The 19,942-nt window shown below is 33.7% G+C and overlaps 6 non-coding genes across 6 annotated transcripts; all 6 read right to left on the reverse strand.

Moving 5' to 3' along the window:
• Nucleotides 1–1,971: 1,971 nt before the first annotated feature.
• LOC117185504 (large subunit ribosomal RNA) lies at nucleotides 1,972–5,934 on the reverse strand. Its single transcript, XR_004471015.1, has one exon. It is a non-coding gene; the product is annotated as a large subunit ribosomal RNA (ribosomal RNA).
• Nucleotides 5,935–6,351: 417 nt separating this feature from the next.
• On the reverse strand, nucleotides 6,352–6,530 carry LOC117185508 (5.8S ribosomal RNA). The gene has a single exon (XR_004471018.1). It is a non-coding gene; the product is annotated as a 5.8S ribosomal RNA (ribosomal RNA).
• A 599-nt stretch (nucleotides 6,531–7,129) lies between these two features.
• LOC117185499 (small subunit ribosomal RNA) lies at nucleotides 7,130–9,124 on the reverse strand. The gene has a single exon (XR_004471010.1). It is a non-coding gene; the product is annotated as a small subunit ribosomal RNA (ribosomal RNA).
• Nucleotides 9,125–11,910: 2,786 nt separating this feature from the next.
• LOC117185502 (large subunit ribosomal RNA) lies at nucleotides 11,911–15,873 on the reverse strand. The gene has a single exon (XR_004471013.1). It is a non-coding gene; the product is annotated as a large subunit ribosomal RNA (ribosomal RNA).
• A 417-nt stretch (nucleotides 15,874–16,290) lies between these two features.
• LOC117185509 (5.8S ribosomal RNA) lies at nucleotides 16,291–16,469 on the reverse strand. Its single transcript, XR_004471019.1, has one exon. It is a non-coding gene; the product is annotated as a 5.8S ribosomal RNA (ribosomal RNA).
• Nucleotides 16,470–17,069: 600 nt separating this feature from the next.
• Nucleotides 17,070–19,064, reverse strand: LOC117185500 (small subunit ribosomal RNA). Its single transcript, XR_004471011.1, has one exon. It is a non-coding gene; the product is annotated as a small subunit ribosomal RNA (ribosomal RNA).
• Between the last annotated feature and the right edge of the window lie 878 nt (nucleotides 19,065–19,942).

Consider the following 19,942-nt stretch of genomic DNA (forward strand, 5'->3'; position numbering starts at 1 on the left):
ACAATAGTTTCTTTTCGTATTTTAATAAAAAATACAATACTATCACTTCAAAATTATTCATATATATTAAGAAATATATATATATTCATATAAAATACACAGACATTGCCGGCTAAGTATATTCCCCATATCATATGAAATAAATTAATAATTTTTCATTATAAAATTTTCATATGAAATATACCATGCACGAGACTACCACTCCCTATATAGGTTTTCTGCCACGCTTTCCGCAAATCGGGTATTTTTACTTGAGAGTGCCTCTTAACAATAGTTTCTTTTCGTATTTTAATAAAAAATACAATACTATCACTTCAAAATTATTCATATATATTAAGAAATATATATATATTCATATAAAATACACAGACATTGCCGGCTAAGTATATTCCCCATATCATATGAAATAAATTAATAATTTTTCATTATAAAATTTTCATATGAAATATACCATGCACGAGACTACCACTCCCTATATAGGTTTTCTGCCACGCTTTCCGCAAATCGGGTATTTTTACTTGAGAGTACCTTTTAAAAATAGTTTCTTTTCGTATTTTAATACAAAATACTATACTATCACTTCAAAATTATTCATATATATTAAGAAAAATATATATACGCATATAAAATAAACAGACATTGCCGACTTAGTATGTTCCCCATATCATATGAAATTAAATTAATTATTTTTATTACATTCATCATTCATTTACATGAAAAATATCATATCAGCTGGTATCTTTGCTTTAATTTCACATATACACGTAATATATCTATTTATATTAAATACATTTTTATATTTTCTATATTTATAATCGCATTATGATTATGTTATAATGTTATATTATATATGAGAAACATTCCCATATCCATATCCATATCCATATCCATATCCATATAAAACCTAATATTGATATTTTATAGCACACCTCGGCGTTATTTGTTATTTTTATTCATTATAACACAATGTCAAAAATATACATATATTTTTGTAAATATGTATATAAAATATATCATTATATTTTCTCTATTCAAAATCAAATCATGCTCATGTTATAATTTTAAGGATATGGTGAATGTTTCCCCATATCCATAATATTGTCATTTTATATACAAAACTATTTAATTCTTGCATTTATATCACATATCATTGAATTCCAATATTAGAAATACTGCCAAGTTCCACAAACGACCACTCCAAATATACATATATTTGTACATATGTATATAAAATATATCTTTATATTTTCTGTATTCATAATCAAATCATGCTCATGTTATAATTTTTAGGATATGGGAAACATTTCACATACCCAATAATATTATCACATTTTATATACCAAACTATTTAATTCTTGCATTCATATCACATATCATTAAATTCCAATATTAGAAATACTTCCAAGTTCCACAAACGACCACTCCAAATATACATATATTTGTACATATGTATATAAAATATATCTTTATATTTTCTGTATTCATAATCAAATCATGCTCATGTTATAATTTTTAGGATATGGGAAACATTTCACATACCCAATAATATTATCACATTTTATATACCAAACTATTTAATTCTTGCATTCATATCACATATCATTAAATTCCAATATTAGAAATACTTCCAAGTTCCATATACGATCACTCCATGCTTTTTGCATTCATATTATTTCATATATACATTCACATTTGCACATATGCATATACACTATGTTTCGTGTGTTCACATAATAAAATTTTTATAAGTATCATTTCATATGTAATTAAGTATAACAAACTTATAATATAACATTATATTCATATTCAAGCCAACGTAATTTATATAGGATAAATAATTTATCCATATTTATATAAAATATATTCTTTTTAATATATATCTATATATAAATATATATTACCATTTATAGGTATATATTCATATAAATATATAAAAATAATTTTCATATATAAAGAATAAATTTATATATATCGAATCATCAAGCAAAGGATAAGCTTCAGTGGATCGCAGTATGGCAGCTGCTCAACCACTTACAACACCTTGCCTGTTACAAAAGTCGTTTACAATTGATTCTAGGCTTTGTCATTGTATTAAATAATGTTTTTATATGCAACTAGCGCGGCATCAGGTGATCGATGATCCTCCCAATTTACTATGTTACAAATTACATTGGCATCACATCCATTGTCGTTTATAAAATAAATTATAAACTTTTAATGGTTTAGAAGCCATACAATGCAAATTGCCCCTTATTTATCATTGCAGTCCAGCACGGATACGACCTTAGAGGCGTTCAGGCATAATCCAACGGACGTAGCGTCATACCACTGTTCGCTCGAACAAGTATTGTGCCATTGGTCCGTACCTGCGGTTCCTCTCGTACTACGCAGGAATGCTGTCGCAACAACGTTTTGTCATTAGTAGGGTAAAACTAACCTGTCTCACGACGGTCTAAACCCAGCTCACGTTCCCTTGCATGGGTGAACAATCCAACGCTTGGTGAATTTTGCTTCACAATGATAGGAAGAGCCGACATCGAAGGATCAAAAAGCGACGTCGCTATGAACGCTTGGCCGCCACAAGCCAGTTATCCCTATGGTAACTTTTCTGACACCTCTTGTTAAAAACTCTTTAAACCAAAAGGATCGATAGGCCGAGCTTTTGCTGTCCCTGTGTGTACTGAACACCGAGATCAAGTCAGCATTTGCCCTTTTGCTCTATGTGTGGTTTCTGTCCGCACTGAGCTGGCCTTGGGACACCTCCGTTATTATTTGAGAGATGTACCGCCCCAGTCAAACTCCCTACCTGGCAATGTCCTTGAATTGGATCATACCTGAGTAATTGGAGTTATACCAAATTTTCAAATTGAAAATACATAAATGCATTTTCTCATTAAAGAATTTGTTTGCGATTATATAACAAACTCGTGATACTTTGATCAAGAAGCTTGCATCAAAACCCAATACCATAAGATATAATAAATATATCCGTATAATGGCTAGGAAATGATACACGTTCCATTTAATCAAGTAAGTAAGGAAACAATAAGAGTAGTGGTATTTCATTGTCGATACCAAACCGAAATCTAATATCTCCCACTTATGCTACACCTCTTATGTCTCCTTACACTGCCAGATTAGAGTCAAGCTCAAAAGGGTCTTCTTTCCCCGCTAATTATTCCAAGCCCGTTCCCTTGGCTGTGGTTTCGCTAGATAGTAGATAGGGACAGTAGGAATCTCGTTAATCCATTCATGCGCGTCACTAATTAGATGACGAGGCATTTGGCTACCTTAAGAGAGTCATAGTTACTCCCGCCGTTGACCCGCGCTTACTTGAATTTCTTCACTTTGACATTCAGAGCACTGGGCAGAAATCACATTGTGTCAACACCCGCTAGGGCCATCACAATGCTTTGTTTTAATTAGACAGTCGGATTCCCCAAGTCCGTGCCAGTTCTGAATTGATTGTTAATTGATAATCGTTATAATTAATAAGAACTAACTGGTTTAACCCAATTAGTATTCTTAAAAATTTTAGCAAGAAAGTTCCACAATTGGCTACGTAACTAAACTATCCGGGGAACAAGTAACTACCATAAATGATAGAAACTCTATTTACCCAGAACGAGCACATAAACCATGTTATTGTTTCCCAATCAAGCCCGACTATCTCAATCTTCAGAGCCAATCCTTATCCCGAAGTTACGGATCTAATTTGCCGACTTCCCTTACCTACATTATTCTATCGACTAGAGACTCTTCACCTTGGAGACCAGCTGCGGATATTGGTACGGCCTGTTGAGAAGTTTGCGTGTCCCCACCATAAATTTTCAAGGTCCGAGGAGAAAATATCGACACAACAGTATATGTCATGCTCTTCTAGCCCATCTACCATATCTCTCTGCGAAAGACTTCCATGGTAGTACGGCTATAAAACAGAAAAGAAAACTCTTCCGATATCTCTCGACGGCTTCTTTATGGTCGTTCCTGTTGCCAGGATGAGCACGAGGCCCATATTTAATAACAAACGGATACTCAACAGGTTACGGAATTGGAACCGTATTCCCTTTCGTTCAAAATTATTCAAGTATTTAAAAATCATAAAAGATTTGACAATATTACTCACTGATTTTTTACTTGAAAATTTTCGGCTTTCGCCTTGAACTTAGGACCGACTAACTCGTGATCAACCACTGTTCACACGAAACCCTTCTCCACTTCAGTCCTCCAAGGTCTCATTCGATTATTTGCTACTACCACCAAGATCTGTGCCAATGGCAGCTCCATGAAGGCTTACGCCAAACACTTCTACGCATACCATTGTACCTTCCTACTCACTAAAGTTTCAAAATTTATATCACAAGTAATATAAATCATCTACTTTAGCGGTAATGTATAGGTATACAACTTAAGCGCCATCCATTTTAAGGGCTAGTTGCTTCGGCAGGTGAGTTGTTACACACTCCTTAGCGGATTTCGACTTCCATGATCACCGTCCTGCTGTTTTAAGCAACCAACGCCTTTCATGGTTTCTGCATGAGTTGTTAATTTGGGCACCGTAACATTACGTTTGGTTCATCCCACAGCGCCAGTTCTGCTTACCAAAAGTGGCCCACTGGGCACATTATATCATAACCTTAAACTTCATATCAAGAAAGTTAAGGTTCTTACCCATTTAAAGTTTGAGAATAGGTTAAGATCGTTTCGACCCTAAGGCCTCTAATCATTCGCTTTACCAGATAAGATTATTTTATATAACATTAAAATGCACCAGCTATCCTGAGGGAAACTTCGGAAGGAACCAGCTACTAGATGGTTCGATTGGTCTTTCGCCCCTATACTCAATTCTGACAATCGATTTGCACGTCAGAACTGTTTCGGTCTTCCATCAGGGTTTCCCCTGACTTCAACCTGATCAAGTATAGTTCACCATCTTTCGGGTCACAGCATATATGCTCAAGGTACGTTCCAGTTAGAGGCATAAATAATATAAATATTATCATACATAACTATATAGAACGCCCCGGGATTGTGTTAATTATCTATAAATAGTTAAAAAACTAATCCCATTATTAGTCAAGTTAATTACGCTATTAGGTTTATCTCCCAATAACTTGCACATATGTTAGACTCCTTGGTCCGTGTTTCAAGACGGGTCCCGAAGGTATCCTGAATCTTTCGCATTGTTAATCATACAAATGCATATAATAAACACAAAAATCAATGATAATTATGCCATTATATAATTTCGAAAAATTAACGCACTGTATTAATTTTAATTTATCAACACTTTATCAAATTAATGACATTTATTCTATGTTAAAATGCAAGCATAATAATTTGAATAAACTATAAGTCATATTTTATGATAAATTTGTTATATGCTAATAGATTACAATGTCCTTATATGGAAAAAATGCACACTATTATTATAATATTGTTAAAATATTACAACTTTAATGATGAATTTTCCATAACGGATATTCAGGTTCATCGGGCTTAACCTCTAAGCAGTTTCACGTACTGTTTAACTCTCTATTCAGAGTTCTTTTCAACTTTCCCTCACGGTACTTGTTTACTATCGGTCTCATGGTTATATTTAGTTTTAGATGGAGTTTACCACCCACTTAGTGCTGCACTATCAAGCAACACGACTCTTTGGAAACATCATCTAGTAATCATTAACGTTATACGGGCCTGGCACCCTCTATGGGTAAATGGCCTCATTTAAGAAGGACTTAAATCGTTAATTTCTCATACTAGAATATTGACGCTCCATACACTGCATCTCACGTTTGCCATATAGACAAAGTGACTTAGTGCTGAACTGATTTCTTTTCGCTCGCCGCTACTAAGAAAATCCTGGTTAGTTTCTTTTCCTCCCCTAATTAATATGCTTAAATTCAGGGGGTAGTCCCATATGAGTTGAGGTTGTATATACGTATATTAAAATTTATAATGATAATTACACTATATTATTATATATATAGAGCGTTCTCATAATGAAATCATTATAATATTCGTATTTTATAACGAATATCACGAAGAATATTAAATATTTATATTTACAACAAAATTTCCTTTCGAAACATTAATAAGAGGCAATTCTAGATGAAAAAACTTTAATTATTTTTTTATGCTAGACATTCCTCAGTATTATTTGATTCAAAAAGGACAAAAAAATATATATTTTTCTTCGTTCTTCTCACACAAATATATACAACAATGAGAGATAATGCGTTTCCATTTAATATCAATATTATGAATATATATATATATACATATCCAATAATATACAATATGCTTAAAAATTTCGTAAAATTTTTAAACAACTTATTTAGCATAGTCTTACAACCCTCAACCATATGTAGTCCAAGCAGCACTATAAAATTAATTAAAGTACCAAACAGCATGGACTGCGATATGCGTTCAAAATGTCGATGTTCATGTGTCCTGCAGTTCACACGATGACGCACAGTTTGCTGCGTTCTTCATCGACCCATGAGCCGAGTGATCCACCGCTTAGAGTGATTAAAATTTGTTTATTCATTTATTTGTCAGATATGTCTTTATTGAAAGAAATTAAAAATACACCATTTTACTGGCATATATCAATTCCTTCAATAAATTTTAATTTTATCCTAAAAGAATGTTGCGAAATGTCTTAGTTTTATATAAACGATATATTACCATATTGTTAAATAATATAATATGTATTTTGGCTTGTTTGATAATTATCAATTTATATAAAAGTATTAACCTGAAATCAGGTACAACATTGTACTTTTTAGGCTGTTGCATTAACCAATGTATGCCCATAGCTATGATGGACAATACATATTCGCAACGCGTGCATACTATGGTACATATGCACACAGATTTTATAAATCAATATTATTGTAATAATATCATCAATATGTATTTATATATTAATTGCTACACACATAGAACACAATGTTATATGTATAGCTACTACTAAATGAGTATATTGGCAATATAATTAATTAATATAAACATATAATATATACAACTGAATATATTTTTTTTACAATTATGATTTTATAAAAACATATTTTGTTTGGTAAATTGGCAATATATATATATTTTTGTTAACGGTAGAAACATACAATAATGATCCTTCCGCAGGTTCACCTACGGAAACCTTGTTACGACTTTTACTTCCTCTAAATAATCAAGTTCGGTCAACTTTTGCGAAACAACCGTAACACGCAAGGCGTCACAGTGATCACGTCCGGAGACCTCACTAAATAATTCAATCGGTAGTAGCGACGGGCGGTGTGTACAAAGGGCAGGGACGTAATCAATGCGAGTTAATGACTCACACTTACTGGGAATTCCAAGTTCATGTGAACAGTTTCAGTTCACAATCCCAAGCATGAAAGTGGTTCAGCGGTTTACCCGGACCTCTCGGTCTAGGAAATACACGTTGATACTTTCATTGTAGCGCGCGTGCAGCCCAGGACATCTAAGGGCATCACAGACCTGTTATTGCTCAATCTCATTATTGCTAGACGCAATTTGTCCATTTAAGAAGCTAGTGTCCTTATAATGGGACAAACCAACAGGTACGGCTCCACTTATATAAACACATTCAAACACAATAAACATTTTACTGCCACCATGAATGAAGGCTATATAAGCTTCAACACCATAATCCTGAAGATATCTATTTAATATATTTGAGTCTCGTTCGTTATCGGAATTAACCAGACAAATCACTCCACGAACTAAGAACGGCCATGCACCACCACCCATAGATTCGAGAAAGAGCTATCAATCTGTCTTACACACTTATGTTCGGACCTGGTAAGTTTTCCCGTGTTGAGTCAAATTAAGCCGCAGGCTCCACTCCTGGTGGTGCCCTTCCGTCAATTCCTTTAAGTTTCAGCTTTGCAACCATACTTCCCCCGGAGCCCAAAAGCTTTGGTTTCCCGGGAAGCGACTGAGAGAGCCATAAAAGTAGCTACACCCAATTGCTAGCTGGCATCGTTTATGGTTAGAACTAGGGCGGTATCTGATCGCCTTCGAACCTCTAACTTTCGTTCTTGATTAATGAAAACATCTTTGGCAAATGCTTTCGCTTAAGTTAGTCTTACGACGGTCCAAGAATTTCACCTCTCGCGTCGTAATACTAATGCCCCCAAACTGCTTCTATTAATCATTACCTCTTGATCTGAAAACCAATGAAAGCAGAACAGAGGTCTTATTTCATTATCCCATGCACAGAATATTCAGGCATTTGAAGCCTGCTTTAAGCACTCTAATTTGTTCAAAGTAATTGTACCGGCCCACAATAACACTCGATGAAGAGCACTAATGCAGGTTTTTAAATAGGAGGAATATATAAAAAAATACAAGTACTTAATTATATATAAGAACTCCACCGGTAATACGCTTACATACATAAAGGTATAGTACTAACCACAATTGTAAGTTGTACTACCCGTATGAAGCACAAGTTCAACTACGAACGTTTTAACCGCAACAACTTTAATATACGCTATTGGAGCTGGAATTACCGCGGCTGCTGGCACCAGACTTGCCCTCCAATTGGTCCTTGTTAAAGGATTTAAAGTGTACTCATTCCAATTACAGGGCCTCGGATATGAGTCCTGTATTGTTATTTTTCGTCACTACCTCCCCGAGCTGGGAGTGGGTAATTTACGCGCCTGCTGCCTTCCTTAGATGTGGTAGCCGTTTCTCAGGCTCCCTCTCCGGAATCGAACCCTGATTCCCCGTTACCCGTTGCAACCATGGTAGTCCTAGATACTACCATCAAAAGTTGATAGGGCAGACATTTGAAAGATCTGTCGTCGGTACAAGACCATACGATCTGCATGTTATCTAGAGTTCAACCAATGTAACGATCTTGCGATCGCTTGGTTTTAGCCTAATAAAAGCACACGTCCCATAAGGTCCGTGTTTTAATTGCATGTATTAGCTCTAGAATTACCACAGTTATCCAAGTAACTGTTAACGATCTAAGGAACCATAACTGATATAATGAGCCTTTTGCGGTTTCACTTTTAATTCGTGTGTACTTAGACATGCATGGCTTAATCTTTGAGACAAGCATATAACTACTGGCAGGATCAACCAGAATAATGTTTTCGTTTCGTGCGCATACGCTCACATATGTAAATATTTGACAACTCAATAATACTTTTGAATAAAAAAAAAAAATAAATAAATATTTTTTATCAACAGTTTATGAGAATTTGTTAAACGATTGTGGCCATTTTTATATAGCATTCACATTCGCCATTTTTCTCTATATAAATATATATATTTTATTATATACATTTTTTTTTCGTTCAAAAATATCTTTTTATTTGCACTTAATATATTATCACACGTATATAGGCTTAAACCAATATTAATTGTGTTTAAACTATGTATTTTGACAACAAATTTAAAATTTATCCAATTTCGTATGCGTTTTTTGTGATATACATTAAATAAAACCAAACACATGAGTTCATGTGGAATGGAATTTATATATTTTGGCAATATTTGAATTTGCATATAAATCGCTTTGATTATATGCTGGTACATTGTTGAAATGGCACTCATACAATATTTAATCATATAAGACCATTTCCAAAAATTCACGATAATAATTCGAAACAGAAATGATATATACTAAATAGTATATATCTTGGTTAGTTTCACTATATTATCTTTATTAAGATCAATTTGAAAACAAATATCTCCTATTAAACACTACTTTGAGTATAATGACAACATATAATAATATTATATACAATACTGTACCAAATATTGTATACAATACCGATGGACATCAACTGTCCATCATGTATAGGTTTTCTGCCACGCTTTCCGCAAATCGGGTATTTTTGCTTTAGAGTGCCTCTTAACAATAGTTTCTTTTCGTATTTTAATAAAAAATACAATACTATCACTTCAAAATTATTCATATATATTAAGAAATATATATATATTCATATAAAATACACAGACATTGTCGGCTAAGTATATTCCCCATATCATATGAAATAAATTAATAATTTTTCATTATAAAATTTTCATATGAAATATACCATGCACGAGACTACCACTCCCTATATAGGTTTTCTGCCACGCTTTCCGCAAATCGGGTATTTTTACTTGAGAGTGCCTCTTAACAATAGTTTCTTTTCGTATTTTAATAAAAAATACAATACTATCACTTCAAAATTATTCATATATATTAAGAAATATATATATATTCATATAAAATACACAGACATTGCCGGCTAAGTATATTCCCCATATCATATGAAATAAATTAATAATTTTTCATTATAAAATTTTCATATGAAATATACCATGCACGAGACTACCACTCCCTATATAGGTTTTCTGCCACGCTTTCCGCAAATCGGGTATTTTTACTTGAGAGTGCCTCTTAACAATAGTTTCTTTTCGTATTTTAATAAAAAATACAATACTATCACTTCAAAATTATTCATATATATTAAGAAATATATATATATTCATATAAAATACACAGACATTGCCGGCTAAGTATATTCCCCATATCATATGAAATAAATTAATAATTTTTCATTATAAAATTTTCATATGAAATATACCATGCACGAGACTACCACTCCCTATATAGGTTTTCTGCCACGCTTTCCGCAAATCGGGTATTTTTACTTGAGAGTACCTTTTAAAAATAGTTTCTTTTCGTATTTTAATACAAAATACTATACTATCACTTCAAAATTATTCATATATATTAAGAAAAATATATATACGCATATAAAATAAACAGACATTGCCGACTTAGTATGTTCCCCATATCATATGAAATTAAATTAATTATTTTTATTACATTCATCATTCATTTACATGAAAAATATCATATCAGCTGGTATCTTTGCTTTAATTTCACATATACACGTAATATATCTATTTATATTAAATACATTTTTATATTTTCTATATTTATAATCGCATTATGATTATGTTATAATGTTATATTATATATGAGAAACATTCCCATATCCATATCCATATCCATATCCATATCCATATAAAACCTAATATTGATATTTTATAGCACACCTCGGCGTTATTTGTTATTTTTATTCATTATAACACAATGTCAAAAATATACATATATTTTTGTAAATATGTATATAAAATATATCATTATATTTTCTCTATTCAAAATCAAATCATGCTCATGTTATAATTTTAAGGATATGGTGAATGTTTCCCCATATCCATAATATTGTCATTTTATATACAAAACTATTTAATTCTTGCATTTATATCACATATCATTGAATTCCAATATTAGAAATACTGCCAAGTTCCACAAACGACCACTCCAAATATACATATATTTGTACATATGTATATAAAATATATCTTTATATTTTCTGTATTCATAATCAAATCATGCTCATGTTATAATTTTTAGGATATGGGAAACATTTCACATACCCAATAATATTATCACATTTTATATACCAAACTATTTAATTCTTGCATTCATATCACATATCATTAAATTCCAATATTAGAAATACTTCCAAGTTCCATATACGATCACTCCATGCTTTTTGCATTCATATTATTTCATATATACATTCACATTTGCACATATGCATATACACTATGTTTCGTGTGTTCACATAATAAAATTTTTATAAGTATCATTTCATATGTAATTAAGTATAACAAACTTATAATATAACATTATATTCATATTCAAGCCAACGTAATTTATATAGGATAAATAATTTATCCATATTTATATAAAATATATTCTTTTTAATATATATCTATATATAAATATATATTACCATTTATAGGTATATATTCATATAAATATATAAAAATAATTTTCATATATAAAGAATAAATTTATATATATCGAATCATCAAGCAAAGGATAAGCTTCAGTGGATCGCAGTATGGCAGCTGCTCAACCACTTACAACACCTTGCCTGTTACAAAAGTCGTTTACAATTGATTCTAGGCTTTGTCATTGTATTAAATAATGTTTTTATATGCAACTAGCGCGGCATCAGGTGATCGATGATCCTCCCAATTTACTATGTTACAAATTACATTGGCATCACATCCATTGTCGTTTATAAAATAAATTATAAACTTTTAATGGTTTAGAAGCCATACAATGCAAATTGCCCCTTATTTATCATTGCAGTCCAGCACGGATACGACCTTAGAGGCGTTCAGGCATAATCCAACGGACGTAGCGTCATACCACTGTTCGCTCGAACAAGTATTGTGCCATTGGTCCGTACCTGCGGTTCCTCTCGTACTACGCAGGAATGCTGTCGCAACAACGTTTTGTCATTAGTAGGGTAAAACTAACCTGTCTCACGACGGTCTAAACCCAGCTCACGTTCCCTTGCATGGGTGAACAATCCAACGCTTGGTGAATTTTGCTTCACAATGATAGGAAGAGCCGACATCGAAGGATCAAAAAGCGACGTCGCTATGAACGCTTGGCCGCCACAAGCCAGTTATCCCTATGGTAACTTTTCTGACACCTCTTGTTAAAAACTCTTTAAACCAAAAGGATCGATAGGCCGAGCTTTTGCTGTCCCTGTGTGTACTGAACACCGAGATCAAGTCAGCATTTGCCCTTTTGCTCTATGTGTGGTTTCTGTCCGCACTGAGCTGGCCTTGGGACACCTCCGTTATTATTTGAGAGATGTACCGCCCCAGTCAAACTCCCTACCTGGCAATGTCCTTGAATTGGATCATACCTGAGTAATTGGAGTTATACCAAATTTTCAAATTGAAAATACATAAATGCATTTTCTCATTAAAGAATTTGTTTGCGATTATATAACAAACTCGTGATACTTTGATCAAGAAGCTTGCATCAAAACCCAATACCATAAGATATAATAAATATATCCGTATAATGGCTAGGAAATGATACACGTTCCATTTAATCAAGTAAGTAAGGAAACAATAAGAGTAGTGGTATTTCATTGTCGATACCAAACCGAAATCTAATATCTCCCACTTATGCTACACCTCTTATGTCTCCTTACACTGCCAGATTAGAGTCAAGCTCAAAAGGGTCTTCTTTCCCCGCTAATTATTCCAAGCCCGTTCCCTTGGCTGTGGTTTCGCTAGATAGTAGATAGGGACAGTAGGAATCTCGTTAATCCATTCATGCGCGTCACTAATTAGATGACGAGGCATTTGGCTACCTTAAGAGAGTCATAGTTACTCCCGCCGTTGACCCGCGCTTACTTGAATTTCTTCACTTTGACATTCAGAGCACTGGGCAGAAATCACATTGTGTCAACACCCGCTAGGGCCATCACAATGCTTTGTTTTAATTAGACAGTCGGATTCCCCAAGTCCGTGCCAGTTCTGAATTGATTGTTAATTGATAATCGTTATAATTAATAAGAACTAACTGGTTTAACCCAATTAGTATTCTTAAAAATTTTAGCAAGAAAGTTCCACAATTGGCTACGTAACTAAACTATCCGGGGAACAAGTAACTACCATAAATGATAGAAACTCTATTTACCCAGAACGAGCACATAAACCATGTTATTGTTTCCCAATCAAGCCCGACTATCTCAATCTTCAGAGCCAATCCTTATCCCGAAGTTACGGATCTAATTTGCCGACTTCCCTTACCTACATTATTCTATCGACTAGAGACTCTTCACCTTGGAGACCAGCTGCGGATATTGGTACGGCCTGTTGAGAAGTTTGCGTGTCCCCACCATAAATTTTCAAGGTCCGAGGAGAAAATATCGACACAACAGTATATGTCATGCTCTTCTAGCCCATCTACCATATCTCTCTGCGAAAGACTTCCATGGTAGTACGGCTATAAAACAGAAAAGAAAACTCTTCCGATATCTCTCGACGGCTTCTTTATGGTCGTTCCTGTTGCCAGGATGAGCACGAGGCCCATATTTAATAACAAACGGATACTCAACAGGTTACGGAATTGGAACCGTATTCCCTTTCGTTCAAAATTATTCAAGTATTTAAAAATCATAAAAGATTTGACAATATTACTCACTGATTTTTTACTTGAAAATTTTCGGCTTTCGCCTTGAACTTAGGACCGACTAACTCGTGATCAACCACTGTTCACACGAAACCCTTCTCCACTTCAGTCCTCCAAGGTCTCATTCGATTATTTGCTACTACCACCAAGATCTGTGCCAATGGCAGCTCCATGAAGGCTTACGCCAAACACTTCTACGCATACCATTGTACCTTCCTACTCACTAAAGTTTCAAAATTTATATCACAAGTAATATAAATCATCTACTTTAGCGGTAATGTATAGGTATACAACTTAAGCGCCATCCATTTTAAGGGCTAGTTGCTTCGGCAGGTGAGTTGTTACACACTCCTTAGCGGATTTCGACTTCCATGATCACCGTCCTGCTGTTTTAAGCAACCAACGCCTTTCATGGTTTCTGCATGAGTTGTTAATTTGGGCACCGTAACATTACGTTTGGTTCATCCCACAGCGCCAGTTCTGCTTACCAAAAGTGGCCCACTGGGCACATTATATCATAACCTTAAACTTCATATCAAGAAAGTTAAGGTTCTTACCCATTTAAAGTTTGAGAATAGGTTAAGATCGTTTCGACCCTAAGGCCTCTAATCATTCGCTTTACCAGATAAGATTATTTTATATAACATTAAAATGCACCAGCTATCCTGAGGGAAACTTCGGAAGGAACCAGCTACTAGATGGTTCGATTGGTCTTTCGCCCCTATACTCAATTCTGACAATCGATTTGCACGTCAGAACTGTTTCGGTCTTCCATCAGGGTTTCCCCTGACTTCAACCTGATCAAGTATAGTTCACCATCTTTCGGGTCACAGCATATATGCTCAAGGTACGTTCCAGTTAGAGGCATAAATAATATAAATATTATCATACATAACTATATAGAACGCCCCGGGATTGTGTTAATTATCTATAAATAGTTAAAAAACTAATCCCATTATTAGTCAAGTTAATTACGCTATTAGGTTTATCTCCCAATAACTTGCACATATGTTAGACTCCTTGGTCCGTGTTTCAAGACGGGTCCCGAAGGTATCCTGAATCTTTCGCATTGTTAATCATACAAATGCATATAATAAACACAAAAATCAATGATAATTATGCCATTATATAATTTCGAAAAATTAACGCACTGTATTAATTTTAATTTATCAACACTTTATCAAATTAATGACATTTATTCTATGTTAAAATGCAAGCATAATAATTTGAATAAACTATAAGTCATATTTTATGATAAATTTGTTATATGCTAATAGATTACAATGTCCTTATATGGAAAAAATGCACACTATTATTATAATATTGTTAAAATATTAAAACTTTAATGATGAATTTTCCATAACGGATATTCAGGTTCATCGGGCTTAACCTCTAAGCAGTTTCACGTACTGTTTAACTCTCTATTCAGAGTTCTTTTCAACTTTCCCTCACGGTACTTGTTTACTATCGGTCTCATGGTTATATTTAGTTTTAGATGGAGTTTACCACCCACTTAGTGCTGCACTATCAAGCAACACGACTCTTTGGAAACATCATCTAGTAATCATTAACGTTATACGGGCCTGGCACCCTCTATGGGTAAATGGCCTCATTTAAGAAGGACTTAAATCGTTAATTTCTCATACTAGAATATTGACGCTCCATACACTGCATCTCACGTTTGCCATATAGACAAAGTGACTTAGTGCTGAACTGATTTCTTTTCGCTCGCCGCTACTAAGAAAATCCTGGTTAGTTTCTTTTCCTCCCCTAATTAATATGCTTAAATTCAGGGGGTAGTCCCATATGAGTTGAGGTTGTATATACGTATATTAAAATTTATAATGATAATTACACTATATTATTATATATATAGAGCGTTCTCATAATGAAATCATTATAATATTCGTATTTTATAACGAATATCACGAAGAATATTAAATATTTATATTTACAACAAAATTTCCTTTCGAAACATTAATAAGAGGCAATTCTAGATGAAAAAACTTTAATTATTTTTTTATGCTAGACATTCCTCAGTATTATTTGATTCAAAAAGGACAAAAAAATATATATTTTTCTTCGTTCTTCTCACACAAATATATACAACAATGAGAGATAATGCGTTTCCATTTAATATCAATATTATGAATATATATATATATACATATCCAATAATATACAATATGCTTAAAAATTTCGTAAAATTTTTAAACAACTTATTTAGCATAGTCTTACAACCCTCAACCATATGTAGTCCAAGCAGCACTATAAAATTAATTAAAGTACCAAACAGCATGGACTGCGATATGCGTTCAAAATGTCGATGTTCATGTGTCCTGCAGTTCACACGATGACGCACAGTTTGCTGCGTTCTTCATCGACCCATGAGCCGAGTGATCCACCGCTTAGAGTGATTAAAATTTGTTTATTCATTTATTTGTCAGATATGTCTTTATTGAAAGAAATTAAAAATACACCATTTTACTGGCATATATCAATTCCTTCAATAAATTTTAATTTTATCCTAAAAGAATGTTGCGAAATGTCTTAGTTTTATATAAACGATATATTACCATATTGTTAAATAATATAATATGTATTTTGGCTTGTTTGATAATTATCAATTTATATAAAAGTATTAACCTGAAATCAGGTACAACATTGTACTTTTTAGGCTGTTGCATTAACCAATGTATGCCCATAGCTATGATGGACAATACATATTCGCAACGCGTGCATACTATGGTACATATGCACACAGATTTTATAAATCAATATTATTGTAATAATATCATCAATATGTATTTATATATTAATTGCTACACACATAGAACACAATGTTATATGTATAGCTACTACTAAATGAGTATATTGGCAATATAATTAATTAATATAAACATATAATATATACAACTGAATATATTTTTTTTTACAATTATGATTTTATAAAAACATATTTTGTTTGGTAAATTGGCAATATATATATATTTTTGTTAACGGTAGAAACATACAATAATGATCCTTCCGCAGGTTCACCTACGGAAACCTTGTTACGACTTTTACTTCCTCTAAATAATCAAGTTCGGTCAACTTTTGCGAAACAACCGTAACACGCAAGGCGTCACAGTGATCACGTCCGGAGACCTCACTAAATAATTCAATCGGTAGTAGCGACGGGCGGTGTGTACAAAGGGCAGGGACGTAATCAATGCGAGTTAATGACTCACACTTACTGGGAATTCCAAGTTCATGTGAACAGTTTCAGTTCACAATCCCAAGCATGAAAGTGGTTCAGCGGTTTACCCGGACCTCTCGGTCTAGGAAATACACGTTGATACTTTCATTGTAGCGCGCGTGCAGCCCAGGACATCTAAGGGCATCACAGACCTGTTATTGCTCAATCTCATTATTGCTAGACGCAATTTGTCCATTTAAGAAGCTAGTGTCCTTATAATGGGACAAACCAACAGGTACGGCTCCACTTATATAAACACATTCAAACACAATAAACATTTTACTGCCACCATGAATGAAGGCTATATAAGCTTCAACACCATAATCCTGAAGATATCTATTTAATATATTTGAGTCTCGTTCGTTATCGGAATTAACCAGACAAATCACTCCACGAACTAAGAACGGCCATGCACCACCACCCATAGATTCGAGAAAGAGCTATCAATCTGTCTTACACACTTATGTTCGGACCTGGTAAGTTTTCCCGTGTTGAGTCAAATTAAGCCGCAGGCTCCACTCCTGGTGGTGCCCTTCCGTCAATTCCTTTAAGTTTCAGCTTTGCAACCATACTTCCCCCGGAGCCCAAAAGCTTTGGTTTCCCGGGAAGCGACTGAGAGAGCCATAAAAGTAGCTACACCCAATTGCTAGCTGGCATCGTTTATGGTTAGAACTAGGGCGGTATCTGATCGCCTTCGAACCTCTAACTTTCGTTCTTGATTAATGAAAACATCTTTGGCAAATGCTTTCGCTTAAGTTAGTCTTACGACGGTCCAAGAATTTCACCTCTCGCGTCGTAATACTAATGCCCCCAAACTGCTTCTATTAATCATTACCTCTTGATCTGAAAACCAATGAAAGCAGAACAGAGGTCTTATTTCATTATCCCATGCACAGAATATTCAGGCATTTGAAGCCTGCTTTAAGCACTCTAATTTGTTCAAAGTAATTGTACCGGCCCACAATAACACTCGATGAAGAGCACTAATGCAGGTTTTTAAATAGGAGGAATATATAAAAAAATACAAGTACTTAATTATATATAAGAACTCCACCGGTAATACGCTTACATACATAAAGGTATAGTACTAACCACAATTGTAAGTTGTACTACCCGTATGAAGCACAAGTTCAACTACGAACGTTTTAACCGCAACAACTTTAATATACGCTATTGGAGCTGGAATTACCGCGGCTGCTGGCACCAGACTTGCCCTCCAATTGGTCCTTGTTAAAGGATTTAAAGTGTACTCATTCCAATTACAGGGCCTCGGATATGAGTCCTGTATTGTTATTTTTCGTCACTACCTCCCCGAGCTGGGAGTGGGTAATTTACGCGCCTGCTGCCTTCCTTAGATGTGGTAGCCGTTTCTCAGGCTCCCTCTCCGGAATCGAACCCTGATTCCCCGTTACCCGTTGCAACCATGGTAGTCCTAGATACTACCATCAAAAGTTGATAGGGCAGACATTTGAAAGATCTGTCGTCGGTACAAGACCATACGATCTGCATGTTATCTAGAGTTCAACCAATGTAACGATCTTGCGATCGCTTGGTTTTAGCCTAATAAAAGCACACGTCCCATAAGGTCCGTGTTTTAATTGCATGTATTAGCTCTAGAATTACCACAGTTATCCAAGTAACTGTTAACGATCTAAGGAACCATAACTGATATAATGAGCCTTTTGCGGTTTCACTTTTAATTCGTGTGTACTTAGACATGCATGGCTTAATCTTTGAGACAAGCATATAACTACTGGCAGGATCAACCAGAATAATGTTTTCGTTTCGTGCGCATACGCTCACATATGTAAATATTTGACAACTCAATAATACTTTTGAATAAAAAAAAAAAATAAATAAATATTTTTTATCAACAGTTTATGAGAATTTGTTAAACGATTGTGGCCATTTTTATATAGCATTCACATTCGCCATTTTTCTCTATATAAATATATATATTTTATTATATACATTTTTTTTTTCGTTCAAAAATATCTTTTTATTTGCACTTAATATATTATCACACGTATATAGGCTTAAACCAATATTAATTGTGTTTAAACTATGTATTTTGACAACAAATTTAAAATTTATCCAATTTCGTATGCGTTTTTTGTGATATACATTAAATAAAACCAAACACATGAGTTCATGTGGAATGGAATTTATATATTTTGGCAATATTTGAATTTGCATATAAATCGCTTTGATTATATGCTGGTACATTGTTGAAATGGCACTCATACAATATTTAATCATATAAGACCATTTCCAAAAATTCACGATAATAATTCGAAACAGAAATGATATACTAAATAGTATATATCTTGGTTAGTTTCACTATATTATCTTTATTAAGATCAATTTGAAAACAAATATCTCCTATTAAACACTACTTTGAGTATAATGACAACATATAATAATATTATATACAATACTGTACCAAATATTGTATACAATACCGATGGACATCAACTGTCCATCATGTATAGGTTTTCTGCCACGCTTTCCGCAAATCGGGTATTTTTGCTTTAGAGTGCCTCTTAACAATAGTTTCTTTTCGTATTTTAATAAAAAATACAATACTATCACTTCAAAATTATTCATATATATTAAGAAATATATATATATTCATATAAAATACACAGACA

Source organism: Drosophila pseudoobscura, unplaced genomic scaffold (assembly GCF_009870125.1).
Source record: "Drosophila pseudoobscura strain MV-25-SWS-2005 unplaced genomic scaffold, UCI_Dpse_MV25 Unplacedtig00000097, whole genome shotgun sequence".
Taxonomy (NCBI): Eukaryota; Metazoa; Arthropoda; class Insecta; order Diptera; family Drosophilidae; genus Drosophila; species Drosophila pseudoobscura.